Source organism: Myotis daubentonii, chromosome 20 (genome assembly GCF_963259705.1).
Source record: "Myotis daubentonii chromosome 20, mMyoDau2.1, whole genome shotgun sequence".
Lineage (NCBI taxonomy): Eukaryota > Metazoa > Chordata > Mammalia > Chiroptera > Vespertilionidae > Myotis > Myotis daubentonii.
Genome location: NC_081859.1, coordinates 10,971,768 through 10,998,894, shown reverse-complemented (window position 1 = coordinate 10,998,894; position 27,127 = coordinate 10,971,768). Strand labels below are relative to the sequence as shown.

Here is a 27,127-nt window from a genome sequence, read left to right as displayed (position 1 = left end):
TCTCTCTCTCTCTCTCTCTCTCTCTCTCTCTCTCTCTCTCTCTCCCTCTTTCTTCCTTTCTGAAATCAATAAAATACATATTTTTAAAAAGTTAAATTTTGGCTGAAAAGTTAAATCTTATGCATAAATGTAGAGTTTGGGATTTTTTAACACTTAAGACTCTACTAAGTTGAAGTAGAGTTTGGTGGGGCTCACTGAGTGAGTGTCCGTTTCCAAGTTGCTGGGTAGCCATTGAATGTGCCCTTTGAACCAAAAACAATGTTTTCATTTGTGATGTTGTTTTAGGAGGGAGAATGTAAATCCTGGTTGTGTTGACAAGGCGGGATGTGACAGGATTTCTAAGTATGAAGTAATTAGGAGGGCAAGTGGAGAGGATTAGAAAGGAAGCAACTCAGGATTCTCTACAAGTCTGTTCATGCACCTTGTTCTTTTTTTTTTTTTTTCCTGATTTTATACTTCAGTGAAAAGGGCAAATGTAACTGGGGTTTTCATTGTCAAGCAAATTTTTAGACTTCCTGAAGTAAAAACATATTACTTTTTTTTTTTTAAAGAGTTAACATTGAAAGAGAGAATGAATGGGCACACATGTTCTCTGCCAGGAGTAAATGGTTTTGTGCAACCTGTGTATCTGTGTTCTGTGTGTACATATAATTTTCTGCCACGACTGATGACTTGTGCCTTTGTACTTGAAAATTTATGCAGCATAAGCTTTACTCAGAGGATTTCAGCTTAATAGAAAACTTTCTAAAGTGGAAATTGCCATTTAAAATCTGAAGAAGTTAATTTTCACAAATTATCTGTGTGAAAAGGAAAAGAACATTGAAATATTCTTGGAAATAAGTACCTAGGATCTGCAAGATTTCAGTGTGTGTTGAATGAAATTGGGTTGGGACAGAAATGAGAATTAGCTGATGGATTTAATGAAAAATGTGTTATTCACTGCCATTCATTTACATGATTATTATTTGACACCTAATGAATCTCTGGCAGAAGTTTATGAATATTTTCATATGATTCAGGCTAAGAGGAAAACTCAAGGTCATTGGTATCTATGCAGGCGACCAATTAAACTTTTACAGATCCATTAAAGTTAGAGGTATCAATCTCTAAAAATAGAAATAAGACATAAATTCATGCTTATATGTCTTTCACCTTGATTTCCTTTTAAAATAGTGAGAGTCCTATCCCATAATAAAAGCAATATGCGTACCACTCCTGAACCTCAAAGCTGGCTCAGCACATAACCATATGCAGCTTTCCCAGTGGTTGGTGGTCCCTGAAAGCATGTGTTTCACAGACACTGAGAACTCTGTGTATGTTACCAGTGCTTTCTTGGTGGAGGAAAAGGTCAAGGAAGCAAAGAATTGGCAACGTGTGACGCCAGGACCAATGCATTTTAAAGAGTAAATGTAAGAAAACAGGTAAACCAGGAAATGCAAAATTTCTTTTGTAATGGGAGCATGGCTAGGCAAGCTGTCATCATGGGGTGGGTAGAGGGGAGGATTCGTGTAGGAGTTGAGACTTGTCCTCCAGCCATGATTCTACCAGGTATCCCTGTGATTCTGAACAAATGAGCCAATGTTTTTGAGACTCACATTTTTTGTTGGTTAAAAAAAAGGGGGGGGCGTGGAAACTGGACTCACCATCCTATCTTCTTAGGTTTGCAATCTATACTAATAAAAGGGTAATATGCTAATTAGACTGGGAGATCTTCCAGGAGACCTTCCGGGTGTCCTTCCGGACAAAGACATGGGGGCAGGGCCGAGGCAGAGGCGATTAGGGGTGATCAGGCCATGAGGGGAGGGCAGTTGGGGGCAAGATTAAGCTGGCAGGGGGGCAGTTGCGGGTGAGCAGGCCAGCAGGAGGGGGCAGTTGGGGGCGATCAGGCCAGTGTGTGGGGGGAGAGTTGGGGGCGAGCAGGCCAGCAAGCAGAGTGGTTAGGGATGATCAGGCAGGCAGGCAGGCATGTGAACAGTTAGGAGCCAGTGGTCTCAGATTGCGAGAGGGATGTCTGAGGGGTCCCAGATTGGGGAGGGTCAGGCCGGGCTGAGGGATGCCCCTACCCCCCTGTGCACACATTTTGTGCACTGGGCCACCAATGCATTACTAGTATCATAATGAGATACAGTACAATTATTTTTCTGAGAGACAGGGTGGTGTGAGAGAAATAAGCCTAGTCTTGAATTCCTGGCTCTTCTCTTTACTGAATTTTTGTAACCTTGAGCAAGTTGGCTTTGTCTATGTTGATAAGCTGTGTTATGTGTAAAGGAGATAAATCATAACAACTACCTTTAAGGGTTGTCAATATGGAAGTGGTGAAACCAAAACCTATGTAGCCCACCCGACCTCTAGATTTACTTGTATGTTACTTAATAAGTTTCCTTCTTAATTTAGTTTGAGTTGGAGTAATTTTTATTGATCGTAGCTGACCTAATACTTCTTACTTAAATGCTTCCTTCACTCGAGTCTCAGTCCTGGTACACCTTCTCCTCTGAAACAGAGGTGTCTCTGTATCACATCGTCTCACCCAAGCATTAAAGACAAGTATGTACTGATGCAGACATATAAAATGTATTATTTTAGTTCAGATCTCTCTCCAAAAGACCATCCTGATGCTCATACCCATCTACATTTATGACATCTTCTTTTGGATATTAAATGGCTATCTCACAATTAAGATGTTGGAAATGGAGCTCTTGATATCCTTCCAAAAGTTAGGCCTCCTCACATGTCCTCAGCACCACTCAGCTCCTTGCTTAACTTTTAAAACCCGTGGATTATTCCCAGGATAATAATTAACCACATTCAGTCCATTCATGAACATTGTGAAATCTCCAGTTCATCCTATACTATACTCTATCTTATACTCCAGCCTTAATCTGAAACATCTTAGTTGAGCTGGACTATTGTTGTAGGAATCCAACAGGACTAAGTATATTCCCTCCGAGTAGCCAGAGTGACTTCTCAGGAATGTCAATTAGGCCACATCAATCCTTTGAATAAAAATGTTCAGGGATTTTTTTCTGTTGCTCTTGGAACAAATTCTAAATCCCTTCCCATCACCCACACATTTCTTGATGAGCTGGCTCCTTCCGTCTCTCTGTGCTTGTCTTATACCTTCTCCTCCTCCTCACTGTCATGACACCTTGCTCTCCCAGCACTTTCTCCAGGCCACTTCGTTCCTTTATTTCATCCCCAGCACCCTTCTCTGGCTTTCCTCATTCTTCACTTTCAAGTCAGCACTGAATGCCACTTTGTCCGAAAAGCATTAAACTTTTTTCTTTTTTAATTGAGGAAGGGAGAAGGAGAAAGAGAGAGAAACATCAATGATGAGAGAGAATCATGGATTGGCTGCCTCCTGCACGCCCCCTATTGGGGGTCGAGGAGCTCGCAACCCAGGCATGTGCCCTGACCAGGAATCAAACCTAGACTTCTTGGTTCACAGGTCAATGCTCAACCCTTGAGCCACACCAGCCAGGCATTATAGGAACCTTTACATAAGTTTTAACAATCTGAAAAATCTCACTTATCTTCGAAAGTAATAGTAGCATTGAAATGTTTACATATTAATTAGAAGTAAATTGACTTTTATCTGTGACTAAATTATATTGTGTGTTTTTTAAAAAAAAAAAGTTTTAAAAGGAGTCCTGGAGTTTATTTTCTAACATTTTATTTAGATTTTTGTAATTGATGTTACAACAGAGTTTATTGAGTATGTGAACTATTTGTGCAATATTTGCTTTGTTTTTATTGATTTACACCTGCTTCAGAAAAACATATTTGGATGGAAATCTATTCTCTGGGGGCATTTCAATGACATGGAAAATTATTTGGTCTTTACAACAGTCTGTTTCCTAGTGTAATTCATGATCCAGGAACCGCAATCACCTCATAAACAATCAGTAGACGGGGAGATTATGACAGTGTCGTGCGCTCGCCGCAGTCTTTTCTGCACATCTCGGGTGTAAAACCTTCACATGCACACAGGTGAGTACATGCACACAGATGCCCGCAGGCCCCCGTGATCCCGAGGTGCTGTCTTGTTTGCCTGCTAGCTGACGCAGGCCTTGATCTTGAGACAACCAGGCCCTCCCCGAACTGTATCAGGCAATGGCTTCAGTATCACCAAGCTGCCCTTTCTGTACCAACCAGCCAGAAGCTGGTCAGAGAGGCGGCAGAGGTAGTGCGGGCAGAATGCCACACACCAGCTGGGAAAGCATCTGGGTCCCTGTGGCCGCTCCCTTCCCTCCTGTGCAGATCTCTGGGTCTGGACCCCTGGGTGTCCTCTCTTAACCGCCCAGGACCGCATCCCTTCCCCTCTCTCTTCTGGACAAACAGATACGGGTGCTGCAGGTGGCTCTTTAGCCTCCCTGGTCCAAGTCTTGTGAAGAACAGCAGCAACTGGAGAGGGAGCCCAGGCTGCAACCAGTGGCATTTCCACCTGCAGGACAGGGTCTGGGGAAGGAAGGCACCAAGCTTATTATGTGGCTGCAGGTGCCCGATATGGGGTCAGATTTTAACCAACCAGACAGTATCTGTTCATGTGAAGTGATGCTGCGGACACACTCACTTCCAGTACCGTCTCGCTTGCAAAAACCACAGCTTTATTACGAAAACTGCAGGTTTCCTTCGCCACCACTCGGGTGGCATTAGTGACGTGCTTTCCTGGCTCACAGCATGATTGTGGCTGAGGAATGCTGAAAGGCAGCCACCTTTGCCTGTTCCTTCGGTGAATTTTGTGTTACTAATTATAGCAGGTTTTCTGCTTGCGTTGCTGTACGTCTCCCCGAGCCTGATAAATAATGCACCTTATTACGAAAAGCCCAGCAATATGTGAAGTGTGGAATGGATCCAGAACAAAACACGATCTCGGGGGAGAGGCTGCATATATCATTTTAGTTAAAATGTTTTGTAAATGCAGATTTTTTTTTTTTTAGTTTGCTTGTTCATGGACAACAAAGGTAATGCATCTTTTTTGAGTAACAGCCGCCCATGTGGCTGCTCTAAGGCCTGGCTGCCAGAGGCAGGCCTTGAACCTGATCGATTTTGGCTGGAGCTGTCCTCTTACTGGTGGTGGGGAACCACCCAGTGCCTGCCCGCCATTTGCAGGTTTGGATCCAAATGTTGCCATATCTTCCCAACTATCAAGACAGGCCAGGGATGGATTCATTTGCATGAGGCACAGCGACACGTCAAAGAAAACCCAATTCCATGGTGGCTTGAATCAATGGGAAAGCCATCTTCTTCTCTTTTAGGAGAGCCAGGCGATCCTTGGTGAACATCAGGGGTGGGGAACCTTTTTTCTGCCAGGGCCATTGGGATATCTATAACATCATTCGCTTCCCATAATCCCCACAATAGAAATGTGTGTTGCTATGAAAAATGCTCCTAGATTTATGGCATTCTGAGTCCCACCTGCGTTTGCCTTGGCAGGGCCAGACCCAATGATTTCATGGGCCTCCCACGGCCCCCGGGTATAGGTGGTCACTAGCGACGTAGTTCCTTTCGTCTTTTGACTCTGCCATCCTCGTCCTTTGGGCACCTGGACTTCTGGTGGCTGTGACATTATTCCGGGTGTTAGGAAGAAAGATGTGAGACCACAAAGAGCGCCGCCAGCAGGTTGTCCTTTTAGGGGCCTTTCTGGGAGGTCAACTCCACAACATTGAGTCCATCCGTGACCGTAGCTAAGAAATGGGTGTTTTTGTCGGACATTCTGCCACCCGAGCCCGTCGAAGGAGTTTTGCAGTGTTGAGTAAAAATTGATCATGTTGATCTACCTCGTCTTCCGTTTTAGTTTTATGTTCCAATGGCTTTGTATGTTCTGATGCTTACTGAACACAATGCTTCTGATTGAAGGTATGGTTCCATTACGTATAGGGTGTCCCCCCAAAATGTGTATACACATTTTGGATAATTATAAAGGCAGTGTTTATTATTACAATGCATTTAATTTACAGAATTGAGCTAGCAGCTGTTAAAGTGTGTATACATTTTTGGGAGATACCCTATATTTTGGCACTATTCTCCTTCAATCAAAATACTGTCTTTGTGTCTAGCTGGTGTGGTTCAGTGGTTGAGTGTTGACCCATGAACCAGGAGGTCAGGGTAAGATTCCAGGTCAGGGCACATGCCTGGGTTGAGGGCTTGATCCCCAGTAGGGGGCATGCAGATGGCAGCCGATCAATGATTCTCTCTCATCATTGATTAAATATATATTTTTAAAATGTATTTAAAAAACAAATATATGTATATTTTTAAATATTGGGCTTGTGACTTTTTCCTAGGATGTTCCTTTAGGTGGCCTAGACAAAAATTATTTTATGTCTAATCCTTTCAGTCCAAGTTGACGGTTATTCTCACCAATCTATGAATATCTGTCTTTCCTCTTGAAAGCATGTAAAAACAGTTGTACAGTCTTAATGTCTGATTCTCTGAAATATTATTTCCATTTGATGGGATCTTTGCTGAACATTCCCATTTTATGTAATCTTTTACTTAGGTCATGGTCATGACGGTTATTTAAGTATGGTCATTCTTTCAAGTAAACTGGCTATTCCCGCTGTTTTTGATGTTAGTCATTTCTAGCGAAGATACATATTTCCATATTTAGTATCAATTTTAGAGCTCAAAGACACTTGGGAATGATTTCCAATGAATGTTTTAAAGGGGGAAAAAAAGTTCATTTATCTTAATAGATTATCCTTTCACTGTTTAACGCTTTGAGGAGACAGATAATAAAAAAGAATTCCACATAGTTTAAAGGTTATTGATTTTCTGAGGGTCAGTGTTTTGCCTGAGAGTAAATTCATGACAGATTTTTCAAATTAGGCTACCTTGTTTTATAGATAATTTCTAAATCATTCTACTTGCCAATTTTGCATGTTTTTTCATGTTTTCTAATTATAAAGGAGCACTTTCTGTTTTAATCCATATTACAGTACACACACACACACACACACACACACACACACACACACACTAGAGGCCCGATGCACGAAATTCATGCAAGGTACTCAGCCCTCGCAGCTGTGGTGGCTTGCTTTGGCCCTCACAAGCCACGGCTTCGTCTGGAAGGTCATCCAGAAGGATGTCCGGAAGGTCGTTCAGCTGTCTGGTCTAAATAGCATATTACCCTTTTATTATTATAGAATATATCACAACTAATAACATTGTATTGCTAAACCAAAATGGTTTAAAAGAGAAAAATTAAGGTCCTCACAGGTTTGGCTCAGTGGATAGAGCGTTGGCCAGTGGACTGAAGGATTCTGGGTTCGATTCCCATCAAGGGCATGTGCCTTGGTTGCAAGCCCAATCCAGGCCCTGGATATTTTCTCTCTCTCTCTGTCTCTCCCCCTCCATTCCACTCTCTCTAAAAATCAATGGAAAAATATTCTCAGGTGAGGATTAGCCAAAAATAAGAAAGAAAGAAAAGTAAGGAAGGGAGGACAAAGGGAGAAATAAGTAGATGTCCCTAAATCCATCTTCTTAACTCCGATTCTTGGCTTTACTCCCATTGTGAGCTGTGGACCACTGCTTCATTTTCATGAGTGACCTGGCATTTTTACAATTTTTAAAGTTTAGAGAGTCTGGATTTAGATTTCTTTAGTCCCTTCTCCAGAGAAAATCTAAATGTCTTTTCTGGAATGGTTGAAGGGCACTCCTGGTGGGTGGGTGAGTGGTGGAAAGACAAGGAGACCTAACTGAGGGACCTTCAGATCTGTGAGTCCAAGTGCTTCCAACTTTCAAAGCAAATCTGACAATGAATGTTCATTTAATGAACAAAGATTATGACTAAAATACTGTGGGTTAATGGACTTAGTAAAGTGATCTAAAATTCATACCATGATTTAGAAAATCATTAATCATCTGTGACAATTTTTACGACCATTTGTGTAGTGTATATTCAATACAATTATATTAAAACAAATTATATAACTCACAGTGCTCATTGCTTCTGTTTTAAATTAGTGTCCTTTATCACCCTGTCATAATAGTCTCTTTTGAATTTCTACTCCCATAAGGTCATTGATGATGACATATAGGTTAAAATAATACTAAATTGTTCAAATATTTGAACTTTATCCCCTGACTAGCAATAATTTAATACAATGCCAATTACTATCATTATGGAGCTAGACTATTTATTATGTTAAACTGTTCAACTACTTCATAGCCAAAAGGCTCATATATGATTGATCACCAGTCGGCATTCTTTATTGTACGTAGCCCTTCATTTGTGGTCTGATTCTCATCAAATTTTTCAAGATGAATGGGAGAGAAAATCAATATTATTTTTTAAACAAATGCTCTCAGTGTTCTCTAAGAATTCCATGATGATTATATTCATTTTTTAAGACTTTATATATTTTTTACAGCAGTTTTTGCAGTAAAATTAAGAGGAAGGTGCAGAGATTTCCCATCTACCTTTTGCCCCCACACATGCATGATGTCCCCCCATTATCAACATCACTCACCGGAATGGTACAATTTTATTTTTTTATTGGTAAGGATGAACCTACATTGACAAATCATAATCACCTAAATTCCAGAGTTGACCTTAGGTAACTATCAGTGTTGCTTATTCTATGGATTTGGACAAATGTAAGCTATCAGTGTTGTTTATTCTATGGGTTTGGACAAATGTATGACGATATACATCCATCATTACAATGTCATACAGAGAATTTTCACTGCTCTCAAATTCTCTGTGATCTGCCTGTTTATCTCTTCCAATCCCCATTCTTGGCAACATCTGACCTTTTTATTGTCTCCATAGTCTTGCCTTTTCCAGCATGTTCCTATAGTCAGGATCGTAGAGTATGTAGCCTTTTTAGGTTGGCTTCCTTCATTTAGTCATATGCCTTTAAGATTCCCCTGTGTCTTTTCATTGCTTGGGGGCTCATTTCTCCTCAGCCCTGAATAATATTTCATGTTGGGACGTCACAGTTTATTTAATTATTCACCTACTGAATGATATCTTGGTTGCTTCCAAGGTTTGGCACTTACAAATACAGCCGCGGTAAACATCTGTGCGCAGGTATTTGTGTGTGGACATATGTTTTCAACTCCTGAGTAAGTGGCAAGGAGTGTGATAGCTGAATTTCACTTTTTACTAATGAGTAAAAATACTACTGAGTATAAAAACACACACACACACCATGAACAGAAGGTAGCAGTTGTCTTAGTTTGGGCTGCTGTAACAAAATACTTCAGATTGAATGGCTTGTGAACAGCAGAGGCCAATTTCTAAGAGTTCTGGAGACTGGAAGTCTGAGATCAGGGGGCAGGATGGTGGGTGAGGCTTGTAGACTTCGTCAGGCTTGTAGACTCATTGTATGTCAGCCTGCAGGAGGGGTGAGGATGTTTCTGAGTCATTTTTGTATAAGGACATGACCCTCATTCATGAGGGCTCATCCCTTATGACCTCATCACCTCCTAAAGGCCCCACCTCCCAATACCATCACATGAAAAAAAAAGATTGAAGAGGAATGTGGACACAGCAGATTCACCATTTTTGTGATATTTTGGATGGGCCACTGACTAAAGAGGGTGAGGCCGATTGGTTAGCTGCTGGGCATGCGTTCTAAATTCTACTCCTGCCGCCTACTTTCTTTACTGACAGCTGAAGAAAAATCTTCTTTTTTTCTTCTCCTTTTTTATTATTATTTTTTTTTCATTCAAGATCAGCTCTCCTCTGCCTTATAAAATGAACATAGCCCCACCAGCGTGGCTCAGTGGTTGAGCGTCAACCTATGAACCAGGAGGTCACAGTTAGATTCCCGGTCAGGGTACATGCCTGGGTTGTGGGCTCGACCCCCAGTACGGGGTGTATAGGAAGCACCCCATCAATGATTCCCTCTCATCGTTGATGTTTCTATCTCTTTCTCCCCCTCTCCCTTCCTCTCTGAAATCAATAAAAATATACTTTAAAAAATGAACTTAGATGGGAATAATATCATGCATCCTCATGTCTCCTGGCTTCCACAAACACAAAAAAATGTGCTTGCTTTAATCGACTGTCACACCTGGGAATGATGAGCGAGAACCATTCCTTCCCTGGGCAAGAATATGTTGCTAACTACGCCCGAGCCCTTGGTGAAATGCAGGTGGCTCTACAATGTCGTTCTTCTTAGTTAGATGTCCTCGCCATCCATTTCTAAGTCTAAGATCGCATTACCTTGCATTCGAAATGGATGCACTGTCATTATGTCCACGGAGTTCTCGGGGAGTATCTATTAAATAAGACAAGTAAGCAAGACGCAGCTCACCAGGTTGAAATAACACTCCTGCAAATGCGCTCTGAACAGAAAGATAAAAATAAGCATGCGTTTAAAAGTGGCTCAGCTGCTTTCAATTAAATATCTCTTGCCTTTTGATATGCACCTTTCACATATTCCGGTCCTGACAATTTGTGTTAATAAGATATATGTGCCTAATATCGCAACCGGTCACAGTGCTGGCGTAAAGACATTATTCTCTCTCCTGGACGTCGGAAGGATCAGTAGGTCTTCGCTTCCCGTAGACTTAAAGAATGCCTCCTCAGTCATTCAGTCCACTGTATGTACACAAAGTGTACTTTTCTCTCCGTAGCCACATATAATTTTTTAAAAGCTATGGGAATTTTGAGACCTTTATTTCATACTTCCCTTCTTACATTTACTTCGGGAAACCTAATTATATGTCATTTGAAGACCCGGGGGAAAAAGTCAGCACCTAAATACAATACAATTTACCTTAGATATCAATTTGGCCCCAAGATAAAATATAGAACTGACCATGGTCCATTTTCAGAGCATTTTTCGTTCAACTCTATTTGTAGCAGGAAGAATCTCACTTTATCCAGGGGTTAAAGAGTCACCTGTCTTCAGTAAAAAGTGGGAAATACACCTTAGCCCTATGCTCACCCTAAAATTCAAAGGTAAAATACAACGAAACCCACAAGCTATGGTGGGATTAGAAAATTTCACGTGGCAGCTCTTAGAAAATACTTCAAAAGATCTACATTTTATTTCAATGGTGATAGGGGACCTTTCCCCTCCCAACCCCCCAATAATCTTTCAAATATCTTTGACCATAGGTTTTAATGGTAAAGAATTCGTTCTTGAAAACAGCTTGGGCAGGGGCCTTTGAAAACAAGACACGTCAAAGAAAAAGTGAAATCCAAGGACAAAATCAGGCTATTTCTTAGCCACTCGATCCCATTTGTCCAATGGCCTTATCTGAACCTAACCTGAAGTTTCTAGGATTTTTAAACTTTTATTTTCGTTTAAATTTCCATTTTAATTTTTGGTTTAGTTAAACACCTACATGCCCTGATGAGAGTGTACCTGGGAGGCAAAGGGAGAGAATGGTGTTTCCGTATACTAGTGTGCTGCTTAGGATACAATGCCTCGAAACCGGGGACATGCCTGGAAATGAGACACTCAGTGGGGTCATTATGGAGACCTATAAATATTTGAAGGCTGCCAGGTAGAACCGGAAAGTAAATTAATTACGTGTCCCTCCGAGGACAGAACTGGGATCAATGAGTTGAAGTCAGAAAGAAGTGGAATAGATTTCAGAAAGATCACATACTATAGATCGGGCTCTGTTATGAAGAATTGATCTCCTTTTCCCAGGAAATGTTTAAATAGACATTGGTGATCAATTGCTATGGGGATGGTTCAGGTGACTCCTACATTAGAAAATATTTTTGAAGATGGAACTTTAACTCCATTTTCGAGCCTTCCATCATTTCAGAAACTGAGCAGTGAAAATAGTGAAGAATTTAGCCCTAAATTGTGATGCCATCATTTGATCATTAGACATGCATATTTGGTTCCATTTTATTGAAATGTGTCTGTGTTGCATTTATCGCATTCACTTTATCTTTATTTTCGTTCATTCAGTCTTTTGATGTCGTAAAAACTTAAGATTTGGCTATGCTCTGCACAGCTGTTCCCCTAAGCTTAGGGCTGTTAACAGTGTGAATAGCAAACCTACACTGTCCAGGCATTTGCTTTAGAAGAAAGAATTCAGAAAACTATGAATCATCGCTTCACCACTAAATAGCTGTGTCCTAGAGGATAATTTTAAAAAAATGTGTACTTCGATTTTCTCGCCTATAAATTATAGGAGAAGAAAACTACCTTAACTATTGCTAAGAATTAAATGAGATGGTACAAATCGATTAGCATTGGGTCAGGTTTATAAGAAGCACCCAACAATGTTGGTAATAACATTTTGGTAATAGCTATTATTTTGTGATAATTGATATAATGATTAATAAATATCCAATCTTAATGATGGGTTTTTTAGTTGGGACAATTTGCTCTTTCGCTCCTGTTGACTGCTACATATTTTTATCTTCCACTTGTAAAAGAACAAAGAGATAAAATAAGAGATGGCGTTATGCTTGCCAATCATTTGTTTAAATAGTGTTTTTTAAGGAAGTTGTAAGAAAATCAAAAATTTTGCTAGCCATTTATTACCCAAAACAACTTTAAGACTTACTTTTAATTGAATTCATTGGGGTGACATTGATTAATAAAATCATATAGGTTTCGGGTGTACATATCTATAATCCATCATCTGCATATTGTATTGTGAGTTCACCACCCCAGCTCAAGTCTCCTTCCATCACTATTTATCTATCCTCTACCCTCTTCCACCTCTCCCACCCCCTTCCTTCTGGTAATCATCATACTGTCTGTGTCTATAAGATTTTTTCTTTATCTCTTCTAAAATTTATTTTTGTTTCCTTCAACATTTTACGTAAGCTTCTTTCTGGGTAACAGGCTTTCACACATCAATGCTAGAAGTTTGTGACTTTCTTGTATTTGTCCTCCTGAGGTGCCTTTTACCTAATTTCTAATCATTTTATTTTAAAATCTAAGCACAGTGAAAAACAAAATAAATATATTTATGTTATAATCTGATGATTATAAGCACAGCAATTATTAAAAAGCCATCAACGTTGCTACCTTTTTTCTGCTTCCTTGATTCCCTTTTAGCCCCAATTATTTAGAGGTGATTTATTTCACTAAACTTATGACAGAAATATCATCAAAAGAATAACTATTTTGTGGTTGCAGAGGATTTTTATAGCTAATTATATAAACACTGATGACAATTATTTCAAGTATAGAAATGGTATTTTGGAAATATTTGATAATTTGTGGTGGCAATTATCAAATCATTGATGAAACAAATTAAACAAGTTTTTTAGTAACTATCAATCTGTTCTTTTAAAAAAATATATATTTTATTGATTTTTTACAGAGAGGAAGGGAGAGGGATAGAGAGTTAGAAACATTGATGAGAGAGAAACATCGATCAGCTGCCTCCTGCACACTCCCCACTGGGGATGTGCCCGCAACCAAGGTACTTGCCCTTGACCAGAATCGAACCTGGGACCCCTGAGCCCACAGGCCAACGCTCTATCCACTGAGCCAAACCGGTTAGGGCTTAACAAGTTTTAAGTCAAGAGGAACACTTACAGAACTTGGGCAAATGCATTAAGAGCAGTCTTTTATATCATTGTGGAAACAGAATGAAATATTACACTTTCTGGAGATTTATCAAAGCTAAGTGTTTCCCCCAAGTAACTTATCATTTATTACTGATTGCATTCACACATTGTTTAGGGAGAAAATATGTTTGTGTTCAGTGGCTTGCGGTGAAATTGGTTCTGAAATACAGCTTCACTAAGCATTGGAGGTTGAAAATAATTTTAATTGCTCTTAAACTATGAATTGTCATGGAGCAGTCATTTGTATTTATTTTTTAATGTGTTTTTTTATTGATTTTAGAGAGGAAGGGAGATGGAGAGAGAAATAGAAACATTATTGATGAGAGAGAATCATTGATTGGCTGCCTTCTGTATGCCCCCTATTGGGGATCTAGCCAACAACCCAGGCCTGTGCCCTAACCGGGAATCTAACTGTGACCTCCTGCTTCATAGATTGATGCTCAACCACTGAGCCACACCAGCCAGGCTTTATTTATTTACTAGAGGCCCGATGCATGGAAATTCCTGCAAAAGTAGGCCTTCCTTCTTCCGGCTGCCAACACCAGGCTGCCCTCCGGCACCCAGGACCCAGGCTTCTCTCCTCCCGCCACAAACAGGCACCTGGGCCCCCGGCTGGCTTCACCCGGGCTGCCCACAGGCACTCAGGACCCCGGCTGGCTTTGCCTGGCCCCCAGCTTCCTCAGGAAGGAATGACATCTGGAAGACATCCGGTCTAATTAGCATATTACTCTTTCATTAGTATAGATTATGGATCCAGAGTTCTGATCTTCAATGCCATGTTCTTCTAGAAGTTTCACCTTCCTGTAAGAACATGTTTGTACCTTTCTGTACTTAGGATTCAGGTGGTAAAAGTGTGGATATTTCTTTCAAAAAGGCTAAGAATCTGTCACTCAGGCCTTTTACACATGCCGGCTGCAAAGGGAATTTCTCTTACAGTTTCTTGCATGTAACTGAAGGCTTTTCATTTGCGGTACTTATGCAGCTGTCTCATGATTCCGTCCTGCTTGTCATGTTTGTCTTGCTTTCTTGTATAATCTCAGTGACAGGAGTTGTAATATCTGGCCACACAGGACAGTTAAATAACCAGTCGATGCAGATGAGAAAAAAATTCATGTGTAAACTTGCCATATTCCTCTAAGCATATCTCTCAAGTACATAACATTTTATCTTTTCAGTATTAATTCATTTATTATTATTTTATTCACTCAGTTGAGTAAATTTGATCAGATGAATAAAAAATAAACTACCACCGCACATTCCATTCCTCAAGGGAAGACTTGCAATGGTTAGAGGGTTTTTTGTTTTTGTTTTTTTTACCTCCTTTTGCAAATGTTCTGGCTCTGAATGAGCAGCACCATTGCTGGCATTTGAGCGCTAAATGTGTCATCTGCATTTTAAAATCAAGTCATCATTTCGATGCTTAACATTCTTTGAGACTGTGACACAGAAAAATGGGCCTAATAGTCTTTCTTTGTCTATCCAATTGTTATGCTAACCAGAAAAAAATTAAAAATATAACTAGAAAATAGATTTTCTCCTTACCTTTATTAAATTATTATTGCTCCTTATTACGTTCTCATTGACTTGGGCAGACGCAAAAGGTGTCATCATCCTATTGCAGCCTATCCATGTATCTGTGTATTTCTCTTGGTAGCTGATTTGATATCCAGAACTAATGAATATTTTAAGTAAGAAATTTTTAATGCTTTGAATTGATACAATCCTACTTAGGATCTTGGATCCCCAAAGTATGGTCATATTTCTGATCTCTGTATATGTATAAAGATGTTAGTTAGCCCAGGCGGCATGGCTCAGTGGTTGAGTGTTGACCTATGAAGCAGGAGGTCATGGTTTGATTCCTGGTCAGGGCACTTGCCTGGGTTGTGAGTTCGATCCCCAGTGTGGGGATGTGCAGGAGGCAGCTGACGAATGATTCTCTCTCATCATTGATGTTTCTCTCTCTCCCTCTCCCTTCCTCTCTAAAATCAATAGACGATGTGCGTGTGTGTGTGTGTGTGTGTGTATGATTTAATATATATATATATATATATATATATATATATATATATATATATATATATATATATATATAGATAGATACTCCTTTCACTGTTTCAAATATAACCTGCTGTCTTAAAATTTTATTTCCTTGGTAACCAAGAATTATACCTTTCTCCTCATTCCCACAACATACTAGTATTATCAGTGTGTATATTTTTCAGATATTTTATTCTCCATGATAAAGTATCCTTTTGGATGTAGTTTTAACCCAGATAGAGATCCGGGTTTTAAAATACTCTTTTTAAAGCATCGACATGTCTAACACCGTGCTCAGTATTTGAAAATAGTTGGATAATTCAAGCAAAAAACACCAAGTCTTTAGTAAGTGGGCTAGGTGACTCTCAACATCTCTTTCAGCTATGTTTTACTTTAAAAAATCGCCCGTGACAGAGAAAGATCAGCCAAGGCATTAAAGCACTTCGAGGTATATTTTCTAAATTTCATAGTAAGCCTGGAAAAGTGTGATATGTATTTAGTGCACAGAGTACCCACATGACCAGTATAAAACTTAAAAGCAGCAAGCGGCCGTTAAGGTTGGGCGAATCTGGACTAGAATCTGGCCTTTGCTTATGTGTGTCTGTAATTTACTTCCTGAAATCTCAGTTTCCTCCTTTCTCATACAGGGAGAACACCACAGGCTACCTCAGGGTTGTTATGAGGATAAAATAAGCTGAACCCTAGAAAGCGCTTATCAGAGTACCTGGGGCATAGATCTCACTAAGATCACTGTTGATGATGTTATTATACGAGTAAGTTGCACATGTAAAACTGAATGGATATACTTGACGTTGTGTGTGATTACTGTTCAAATATATATCCCCCAGTGTGCAGAGTTTTTGTAGTTCTTTGCCTTCAGAGAGCCTTCCCTGTTTCATAAAAGAGTATTGAATCCACATTATTGTTTTTGGTGCATCATATTTCACCATTGTTACCATGCGCATTGCCCTCCTCACCACCCCTCACCTCGACTCCTGATTCATCTCTGCTACCTGGTACCTCTGTCTTTCACTTTCATTTTCCTCATTGGCTTGATCTACATGCATCGAAATAAGACACTTCCAGATTTTGTGGGTCTGATTTTCTAAGGCATCTCACCAGCTTCCCTTGAGGAAGACAGAAAACCTTGGACGATACCAAGTTGCCCTTCTGAATTAACGAGACATTCAGTTGTATCCATCATATTTAATGACGCTGCACTCAAATGGGTCCAACCAGTTATTCTTTTCCTCCTTTTTTATTTTTAAATTATTGTAAATTCCTTGTACTCTGTGGCCCCCATTTTAACGCCAATGTATATGTCAAAGGTAATTTGTAAAGTAAAATCAAATTGCAAAGTAAAGTTTGTGGTTAATAATAATAGGAATTGTTGCAAGGGTCGATTGGTGCATTTGAAATAAATGCTTTAAACTCACATTGAATCGAATGAGAAATTACACAGTCCCAAAATAGGGTATTATATCCACAAGTTGGCAAAGGTTTCCAATTAAGTGTTAAAGACTATGCACGAAATAACCCTTAGCATGTGATGTGACATTTCTCCCCCAAATATCACCCACATTCTCAGCTATCTCATTATCTGAGGATGCAAAATGAGATTTAATTTAAGATTTGGGGTCAGTATTTCAGAGCTTTAATTTAAGAAATGTTATCTTGCTCTACATTTCAAAACCTCTGTGCCTCTCACAGCTGAAAGCTCTCCGTTACTTTGGGGAAAATCTTTTCAAAAGGAAACCTGAGAATATTGAACACGTATCTTCAGGTCTATTTCATTTCCTATTTGGAGATGGAAGGACAACTTATGATCTAACTGGGCCCACAGCTAAGGTGCTTGGAACAACAAGGAAAGGCAGCTGTATTCATCTCAGCCTCTGCTGTATGAGTAACGTAGATGTGTTTATGAGATCACCCAGAAACCTAAACTGATTTGATTTCAAATACCTCTTGGGAACATAGAAATTCTGTATTTTGACTTCTCTTCATTTTGATGTTATTCCAAGATTTATTTGAGCTCTTTGAAATATATATATATATATATATACACACACACACACACACACACACACATATGTGTATATATATACATATATACATATATACACACATATATATATATATATATGTATTCCCTTTTACAACATCTTTACATTATAGCCCATTTTCAACTCTGTAGGAATTCTTTGGACTAATTATTATATTGACCTTTGCAATAACACAATTTATACAAGATCATCACTTTCTATTAATTCTTGGCACCAATTCAAATGTGGTTGGTTACTTAAACATAAAAATGCTCTTATTATTAAGTGTTTTCATCCACAAGGTGACCTTAGAGATAGTTATCACATAGCAGGCTGGATTTTTAAATATTCTGTGCGATTAAGAGATCTTACGCTGTGAATTTATATTCATAAAACAGAATCGCCGTGCTGCTGGGCCAGAGATTTTCAAACGGCGTGCCTCAAGAATTTTTCAAACATGCAGTACCTGACTATTTGGTCCAGGGTACAGACCTCTTTTCCCTTAGATTGTCAAATAAAAAAATGGCAACAGCTAGTACCACAGTAGCCATATGGTGTGAATGAATAAAACGTATCCTTTTTTTTTTTTTTGCCAAATAGGCAAAAATATAATCTATTTTTGGGTGTGCCACCGAATTTTAGTAATTAGTTTATGTGTGCTGTGAGATTGAAGAGGTTGAAAATCGCTGCCCTAGCATCTGAGCATTCACTGGACTGGCACCATTTTTGTAATGTGTAGTGATGCTGAACATCCTTCCCTACATGTGTGGGACATTTGTGTATCTTCGAAGGAGAAATATCCATTCCAGTGCCTTGACTATTTTATAATCAGGTTCTTTACATTTGCTGGTTTCTGTTGTGTTACAGAACGTCTTGATGTATGCTGGATATTAACCTCTTATCCCATATATGATTCGCTGATATCACCACTCATTCGGTTGCTTTTGTACTTTCTTGCTTGATTCCTTTTAATTTTGATGTAGTCCAGTTTGTCTGTTTTTACTTTTGTTGTCCACATCAAAGAATGAACTTTTGTCTTTATTGATTCTATTATATTTTTCTCTATCTTTTCTTTATTCTTTCTCTTGTTTTATTTTTCTATTACAGTCTAGATCTAACTCCTTTTCAGTCTTGTTTTGGTTTTTGATGTAAGCATCTGAGATTACAAATTTCATGCTTGGAATGACTTCAGATTATCCAGGAGTTGGACACATAGCCTTGTCCAGTCTAAATATGTTCTTTTTTTTTATTTTCTGATGTTTCTGTTCTAGCTTTTTAATGCTTGCTTCTGAGGAACTTTAATTTTCTTGCCAGTTTAGCATATTTTAAAAGATTCATTTTAGTCCAGTGGATTTAATTATTTCCATGGCAGAGACATTCCACCATTTTGCTGTAAATGGAAACTTTGTTCATTGTTTTCATCGTCTTTTTGTTCCCATTTCAATGCACAGATGTAAGAAAAGAGGAAAAAAAGGAAACTATTTCTAAATACAGAAGCTTTTCTTTAGAAATAAGCCATGCTTAGCATTACTGATGAGTATAATATATACTTGAAAAACATTTTCATTACAAAAAGAAAAACTTGAATTAAAGGAGTAAATGTCATCAGACTATGATAATAACTAGCTTAAATAAATACTAGTAAATGGCATTTCTTTTTGTCTATTAAAATTTATTAAGTGCCTCTATGTATAAGCCTATTTGCGTAGACACAGGGAAATGGGAGTACAACAATAATATTTAGACAGAACAGACTTTTTCTTCTAGATTTGACTAATAACATTGTTCTCATTTTTAGGATCTATTTAAAGATGTCTATAATAGGACATTCAGTTCCTCACAATACTTTCAATTAAACAAAACACTAAAAATGTTTTAATATAAATTATATGTTTTAACTTTTAAGTTCTATTCCAGTTTTGCATAGAATTTAATCAAGTCTAACTAGGCCTTGGTTGTCAGATCTGAAAAGTGACAAAACAGACTACACAAGACACAGAGGATTTTGCATTCAGTAGAGACTCAAGGACTCAAAGAACTCGTTTCTCCTCAGTACCATATATTTTTCATGGGAATGATTTATTATTTGAGAAATTAGTACTGTCAATTGCAATTTTCCCTGTTAAGCAAGGCTATAAAAATCGAGCAATGATAAAGATTGAGGTAATATATTATCTTATAATAGTGCTTTTTAATTGAATGTCCTAAAAATATTTTATGAATATTATGCATAGGAATTACCCGTCTACTTTTGAGATGCAACATTTATGTCAACCATTTATCCTGACCGGGTCCCTTTACCTCATTCTGACTGTGACTGTAGCTATTGTACAATGAATCTTGATTATCTGTGCAAAGATAAGCGAGCTCTAGCAAAAAAAAAAAAATTAAAAACAAACAAACAAACCAAAAAACCCTGCTCTACCCAGACTACAGAGATATTTGCTACGTTGCAAACTTGAACCACTAGATCAAGGTCATGACCATCTTCCCTAAAATAGGACACCTGCCTTTATCCCCTGCTTTAGCTTTCATTCCAAAAGAATCTGTTACCTTGAAGAGGTAAGATATGCTTTTCACAAGGTCACATTACGAATAAATCATACCCCTTTGTTTTCTCTCAAAGCTGTAATGTTTATCCTTGGCCACGCTTTATTCACAACCAGAATGCGCCCTTGGCCTCCACAATGGCTAACCACCTTCTCTTCGCTTCCCTCTCGATAATGTCACCCTCCCACTATCAGTAGTGTTCCTGGTCCACAATATATTTCCCTTGGGTAGTGCTGATTTATAAACTCTTTCGGAGCCCACAAGTATCTCTCCTGCACCTTATTGCATCATCTAGAAAATACTGATAATAATTACAAGTGCCCTCCGGCATTATTGTGAGTCCTCAGCAAGAAAATCGATGCAAAGGTAGGATTGATTGCAGCGATCTTTGTTTTCACAGAGCATCAGTTGAATATTGCAAAGCAAATGATAACATTTTATTGTTAAAGCGTATGCGTATGACATGATGCTACAGGAGAATTTTCCATATGTAAGTCCTTGCCAAGTGTTACCAGTCGCATGAGGTATCTTGAGATTTATTTAATCTTGAGAAGTTAAAGGGTGTAATTATTTTCTACACAGTTGTATAAATTTAAATGAGGAAATCAGAAGGAAAAGGAAAACATAAGACATTGAATTTTTTAAGTCCATATGCTTGATTTTATAGCATAGAAGAGTAAGGATCTATGTGATAAAGGATTTATTCAGAGTTATTTAGTGCTAAATAATTTAGTGCAAAATGTGTGAATATAGAACCTTTCCTCTGTACATATTTCCATGTTTTAAACTTCTTTTATCAGTTTATTGTATACACAGCATGACCTCTCTATTAGATGACTGTGTACTTACCAACTTTTATGTGAATGGTTACTTGAATTAGTAACTCATGGGTAAAAATTAAACTACCTGTGATTTTCTTTTGATTGTTAATTTTTTATTATTATTATAGAGTTAGTTGCTTTTAAGAATACCTGTGGGAACAAGAAGGTACTTTTTGTGTCTGGGCCTGTAATTAGAAGAACTGAGTCATCGTCCATCGACTGGGCCAATGACCGGCAATTTTCCAGCTTGTCAAATTTTCACACGCATCACATGAGTGACTGAGCAATGGGAATGAGCACATCCAGGGAGTTCACTGTGGTTGGGTGAATTCAGCACCATCTGAGCTTCCGGCTTTACTAACTTTTCATTGACCTCGTTTCAGAAGAGTCCTAACGCCTAATTAATAAGATAGTTACTCAAGCTCAGACCAAAGTGAGTGAGGCCACTTGTTAGAAGTCTTCATTGCTCTTTTAGTCTAAAATGAATAAATGAAAAAAGGGCTGGCTTTTGATATTAAAAGCGCATCTTTTTTCAGTGTCCATTTAATAATTCCATTAAAGAGCAACCTGTTTTCTTCACATTTGACTTATATTTTCTTACTCCTTCTTTTTCGGTATTTATTGACTATATTTTTCTGTTTTGTCCAATTACAGCCTTCTAAGTAGAATATATCAGCTTTATAAAAAGCATGGCCACCTTTAATTCCACAGCACCCTAACCCCACACAAAATTTGTCTGTCTTATCAAACCTTGTAATTAAAATCTCATCAGAAGAGTCATTGCACCATTTAATTTATGTTTATGTGGACACCCAAATACTAACATTTCTAAAAGTACCATATGATTTCACTCATGTGTGGGATCTAACAGACAAAATTAACTAACAAGCAAAATAGAAATAGACTCAGAGATACAGAGAACAGAGTGACAGTTATCAGGAGGGGGAGTGCAGGGCTTGGTGAAAAGGGTGCTGGAATTAAGTAAAAAAATTAAATAAATAAAAACAATTCATAGACACAGACAACAAGCATGGTGATTCCAGAAGAGAAAGGGGGGTGGAGGGCGGGTTAAGAGTGAAAAAGGGGATAAATGGTGATAGAAGGAGACTTGACTTGGGGTGGTGAACACATAGTACCATATACAGATGCGTTATAGAATTGTGCACCTGAAACCTATATCATTTCATTAACCCACGTTGCCAGTAAATTCAGTTTTCTTAAAGCCAAACAATTAATTTAATTATTCTCTGGGGGTCTTCCTGGCATGATCCCACTATTAAATTTAACAAAAAGTTAACTTCCATCTGCTTCTAATGCTCAAACTTGGAAAATTAAAATATGGTGTCTAATTATGAGAGTATTGTTGCCTCCTCCATAAGATTATGCCTGGGAATCGCCTCCCCTCAGTGGATGGTGATATGATGATTAATTTTGGATGTTGAAATGTTAAACTTATATGTCTTTCAAATCCATGCATTATAAAACACAGCTAAAGAGTATATACATCCTGAAGTATTTTTACATATGTTACCAACTTGCTAACATTCATAGAGCTCTGAATCTTGTGAATTGAATTGGTGAGGATGAGAGTTGAGACTTCAGCTATCTGACTCCTAAATCCATTGTCTTTTGAAAAACTAGCATTACCTCCCCCAGCATATTTAAATATTTTCCAATTATTAACCAAGATAAAGAATTACTTTTTAAGTTAGAAGTGTGAAAATGGAGACCTTATAAATTTTTTATTTCTTTTATAGAGAGAACCAGAGTGGGTGTTTTATTTTAGCTCAGTGTGTCTGCCCTTGGCTTCTCTACACTGATCAATAATTACCAAATCTGTATAATTATATGTATGTGATTGATGAGCAATTGTGATAAGTGCTAACAGATGTTAAAATGTACTTCCAAAATTTAGAAGGAAAAGAGTTTGCTTGTTACATAACCCCTCTCTCTTCAACATACAAGGTCATTCATTGATAGCATGCATGTATATATATTTATATATATATATATTATTGATTTTTTACAGAGAGGAAGGGAGAGAGATAGAGAGTTAGAAACATCGATGAGAGAGAAACATCGATCAGCTGCCTCCTGCACACCCCCTCCTGGGGATGTGCCCGCAACCAAGGTGCATGCCCTTGACTGGAATCGAACCTGGGACCTTTCAGTCCGCTGGCCGACGCTCTATACACTAAGCCAAACCAGTCAGGGCTGCATGTATATTTTTTACATCAACACTTTTTCTAGCCTCTGTTCAAACAAGTGGTTTAATTCAGACATAGATGATATAAGTTGCTATATTATTTATATCTGTGATCATATAAACATGGGGCACCTTGATATCCAATTAAATTAATTACCTTTGGGAATAATGGCAATGACCATGATAATTGAATTGTGCATTATTTTTATAAAAATTTAAATAAGACCCTATCTGTTATACTACAGAATATTATTTAAAATGATATAAGATAAAATTAAATAACTTCCAGTCATTCCATAGCCCTAAAAATATTTTAGGAACTAGAAGTACATATCACTAGCCACACCAGACCATTCTTTAAAAAATTCTCTATAATCCCACCGCCATTGTATTTGGTTTCATGCTGTAGTCGAGAGAACATAGTGCCTGGCCGGTGTGGCTCAGTGATTGAGCATCAACTTAGAGCCAGGAGATCGGGGTTCAGTTGCTGTTCAGGGCACATGCCCGGGTTGCATGCGGGCTCAACCTCCAGTAGGAGGCTTGCAGGAGGCAGCCGATCGATGATTCTCTCTCTTTCTCCCTCTCCCTACCGCTCTGAAATCAATTTTTTTAAAAAAATCTTTTTTTAAAGATGCCATAGCTACAAGGCATTCTTGCTGCTTTCCAGGGAGGGCCACTGTTTTGTGCAATCATGCTAATCTGTGTCCTCTAATCTACTCAGCGTCTGGCAGCTCCTTCCAAAGACCCCAGTCATTAATGGAGCTTCCCAGAAACCCTGCATGTAAACACGGTACATAACTCATGTTTGCCATGTGCTTTTATGTGCATCAATTTATGCTGTGAAATCCCCAGCCTCCTCCAAAAATACCTTCCAAGCTTTAAAGCCCCCCAGGACTGGGAGGTGATAAAAAATGTGGCCTCGGTGTCTCAAGTCAGGGGACCAAAGAAAGTGGCTGGTGTTGCCTGCCAACTGGTTAGCATTCAGCTGCTTCAATAGCGCTGGCTTCAGGGTCCCTGTCCTCCAGGCCACTGGGAACTTTCCCTTTTTCCTGGCCAAATGGAAGACAGCATCGCTTGTGAGATGCGGGAGCTACACCGAAAGGATATCAAAGGAGCTAATTTTATATCTAGTCGTTGCACATAATGCAATCAGGGAACCTGAATATTGATTATTAGTGGCATTTATTAAGATCAGTATGATTTTATAGATATAATTAGAAGGCTATTGCTACTGAAGATTGGCGAGTCCGTTTATGATTTTTATGCTGGATTTGTTCGCAGTGGTTTAGTGCTCGGGTGTCACATTTGGTTTTAATATGCTGTGGTGCCTGCAAATTTCAATGAATATTGATAGAATTAAAATTATAAGTCAACCAGTGTAGTACTGTGAAAGGTAATGTAATAACAGTCTTTAGGACTTAGACAAGCCACTGCATTTGGTATAAATGAACAGATAAAGATATTTGAGCAACTGCATCATCAAATTTTTAAAAAATATATATTTGTATTGATTTTAGAGAGGCCGGGGGAGAGAGAGAGATAGAAACATCACTGATGAGAGAGAATCATTGATTGCCTCCTGCACGCCCCACACTGGGGATCGAACCCACAACCTGGGCATGTGCCCTGACTGGGAATCGAACCGTGGCCTCCTGGTTCATAGGTTGAGGCTCAACCACTGCACCACACTGGCTGGGCTGCATCATCTAATTCTTATGCTGCTTTTCCGCTTGATATATATTGAGTCCAAAATATCTAATATCGACAGTCGTAGCTTCTATAGTTGGGGGGACCAACTATACATGTGTCATTTTAAAGAAATCACAGTAGAGAGTATATTTTAAATACAATGAGTATATTTATGTACTTACGTAGAAGTTAAATACTAATTTTTTAAAAAAGGCTAACAGCAGTGTGGCAATGACGTACGCATTATTGAAGTAGAATGTGTTGATACCATTCTTGTTTCCCCGGTTTTGTTAGGGAAAGGGTCAGGATAAATGACAGTACCTATTGTGGCAGAAAAGTACACATTACGTGGACACACGGAATAATGGACGCCCGCAGGTCAGCATTTTGAGCAGCAAACATCCAACTCCAATCAACTAATAGAGGCTCCTTCGTGCCAACAAAAACATTTTCAAAGTAATGTTCTGGCTGCGCTGGTTATGGCCCATTTGTGTGCTCTATAGAACAGCGGCGCCTCTAAAAAGGCCAAGTTACATTAAACTCTAATGATTGGGCCCGTTTCATCCGAGATGCCCAGCGCTATGGTGGGAAGGCTTCAGGTAACAGGCGGCATTATTTCCATACAGCGGTGCTCTTCGTTAATACCACATGATCTCACTCATTCATGGATAATAGAGACCATTATAAACTTTTGAACAATAATAGATACAGAGGCAGAGCTGCCTCAAACAGATTTTCAAACTGCAGCGGGAAGGCCGGGGAGGGTTGGGGGGCAGGAGGTAGGGGGGTAAGAGATCAACTAAAGGACTTGTATGCATGCATATAAGCATAACCAATGGACATACGACACTGGGGAATAGGGGAGGCTAGGGGACTGTCTAGGGCGGGGGGAAAAATGGAAAAAAAAATATCAGCATGACGCGTCTGTTGGGACGGGTCCCCCAATGCCTCAGGAAAACGCTCTCCTTGTGATAACCACACCCTACCGCGTGTTTTCCATTCGGCACCCCGTGGCTTTCCTTTTTCCAAAATGTAATGAGTGCCTGGTCTAGCTGCAACTCAGCTGAACCTCAATCTTCAGGAAAGAAAAACAACGGCACCCCAAGATTGCAACGTCTGCACAGTCATTGGGTCCCTCTTGTTTCTCGCGTTACCCCAAGGTCAAAGTGCTCTGAGTCCGTCATGATGTGCTAGATCAGCGGTTCTCAACCTGTGGGTTGCGACCCCTTTGGGGGTCAAATGACCCTTTCACAGGGGTCGCCTAAGACCATCGGAAAACACATATATTATTACATATTGTTTTTGTGATTCATCACTACGCTTTAATGATGTTCAATTTGTGACAATGAAATTGGGGGTCACCACAACATGAGGAACTGTATTAAAGGGTCGCGGCATTAGGAAGGTTGAGAACCACTGTGCTAGATGATCTTGTTAGAAAGTAAGCGAATAAAACCAACTAATAACCCCTTAATCTTGATAGCTTGACATGAAAAGATTTCTTTTAAATTTTATACTTTTTAAAAATATATTTTTAATGATTTCAGAGAAGAAGAGAGAGAGAAAGAGAGAGAGAGAGAAGTATCGATGAGAGAATCATTGATCAACTGCCTCCTGTACGCCCCCTACTGGAGATCGAGCCCCAAACCCCAGGCATGTGCCCTGACCAGGAATAGAACAGTGACCTCCTGGTTCATAGGTCAATGCTCAACCACTGAGCCACGCTGGCTGGGCTCACATACAAATATTTTAAAGTCTCTGAATTGCAAGGAATTCACCCCCATTTTATCTCGCTTATTATCATTGAGCCCTTGAGGTCAGAGGTTTTCCTACACTCGTCTATATTATTAGCAAGATTTTTTATAATAATAGACAGTAAATAGTAAACTATTAATGAAATGCTTTTGGGGGGAGGATTGGTTTTATTAACTGATTTCAGAAAATGACACATTTGTTAAAACTGTTTTATAACCACGCCTGCCATTTTTTAAATTTGGCACATCCCTTAAAAGTCATTCTGCAGTTTGAGAAATTGCTACTCAGGTTGAGTTTGGGTTTCAAAGTATGTTGTCCACAATAATTATTGTAAAAAAAAAAAACCCCAACCAAACAGAAAACAGTTTCTCATTTGACCAGGCTTTTAAAATTCTTCTACTGCTTCAGAATGTCCTTGAGTTTTTACATTTTCCCTCTAAAGTGAATAGACAAAGGAGTCATTAGAGTGAATGAAAATAAATTCGTTCTCTTTTTTTTCAACTTCCCTTAGAAATGA

The 27,127-nt window shown here is 38.9% G+C and overlaps 1 protein-coding gene across 2 annotated transcripts in view; it reads left to right on the top strand.

The window, feature by feature from the left end:
* The window catches only part of BRINP3 (BMP/retinoic acid inducible neural specific 3), a 170,180-nt gene that overhangs the window by 51,304 nt on the left and 91,749 nt on the right, over positions 1 to 27,127 (top strand). The gene's annotated exons all lie outside the window — the stretch shown is intronic.